This window comes from Tigriopus californicus, chromosome 9 (assembly GCF_007210705.1).
Source record: "Tigriopus californicus strain San Diego chromosome 9, Tcal_SD_v2.1, whole genome shotgun sequence".
In the NCBI taxonomy this organism is placed as follows: domain Eukaryota; kingdom Metazoa; phylum Arthropoda; class Copepoda; order Harpacticoida; family Harpacticidae; genus Tigriopus; species Tigriopus californicus.
The window spans coordinates 15444280-15445819 of record NC_081448.1 but is presented as its reverse complement, the minus strand read 5'-3'; positions in this window follow the sequence as shown (position 1 = coordinate 15445819).

The following is a 1540-nucleotide window of genomic DNA, read 5'->3' as shown; positions in this document are numbered from 1 at the left end:
TACAGTAATGTCTACTTTTGGATTGAGGGCCATTCGTAGCGTGAGAACCATAGTTTCATAACAAACGCGTCAAATCACTTGAAATTTGGTCAATATGTTTCTGAAACAATTTTCTACAAATAATATTATTAGCAAAAGAGTATTTACTGATTGTGTCTAGAGCTAACTTTTGCTTTATCATGAAAATCCAACTGGCACTTTTCAGTTGTTGCACTTTAAGACATGTTTAAAGTCATTTCAAGTATATTTACATGCCTGGTTTGAAGCACATACCATCAATGGTTACGAAAATGATATTAGTCACATATTTTGTCCAATACTTAAGCCAATAAATGACATTAAAAAATTTCAGCAGCAATAGTTTCGCCTTACTTGGCGGGAAAGGTTTGGTGATCACAATAAGTGGCGTTTCCTTGCTTTAGTGTCCTTGGACAGGGATAGAAATTCTCCCTCCACAAATGACCAAAGTCAGGGTGCCGCGCCACTGTTTCCTAGAGACCCTCTGCCTTTTCCCTTACTTCACATTGCCAGTCCTGAAAATTTGATACCTCGGTCCCAAGCAGATTGCTCTCCATGCTGTGGTGTAGGGGTTTGCTAGGTCTTGGTGCGAGAGACTTTCTTGATTTAATTCTTCTGCCTTACCTTTATCAAAGAACCCCAAATATGCATTAATAAAAGAACAAGAATAATGCAGAAAAACATTGACAAATGGGTTTTAATACTGTATTTAACCAATGATCTGCAAGAGGTGGCAATAGTTTGACAAGAAACGCGATATTCAAAGGTCACACAAAGATTCAGGGAGAACTTTAAAGTATTTTTTATTATTCAGGTGAATTGGTTTAGAAATAGGTGGTATAAGTTGTAACTAGCCTCCAGTTATAACTCAATTCAACCGCCATTGGCATCAACAGCTTGAAGGTACCGCATTTGCTAGACTTTCACAACCCTCTTGTAGCTAAACTACTTTCAATCTTATAATCTACAGTAAAAAACGAAGAAAATGATTAAGAGGTCATAGCTGAGGTAAGTGAATTTTCAATAATACCCAACCAAAGGCCACTTTTGTAAAGCTCGTACCTCAGAGTTATGGGATCTGGACGTAATAACCGGTACGACAATATCAGGGCAGTAGTACTTAACAAAAATTACAATAATTCGCTCCTTTTTTCGCAAAAGGAATGTTATCCATTGCATTTTAAAATGATGTAAATTGTAACGACTAACGATCCAAAAAACAATAATTACTAGTTACTCATTCCTTTTTTCGCGCTCCAGAACGGCATTTAAAAAGTTCATTTTTTTGTATTTCAAATATCCAAGAAGGAGGCTTAGAGCTGAAAATTGTGCTCTTTTTTTTATCAACAATGAATGTGTTTTCAAATCTTTTTATATTTGCGCTTTTTTTATTTCTGTAAATATAACCTATTCAAATTTTGTGAACTAAAAGACGTGATTCAGAGAGAAATCTTCCTTTGGTGAGAGTGCATTGTACCAAATGTCTCAACTCTCCCCATATCCATCCCTGACTCTATTCTCC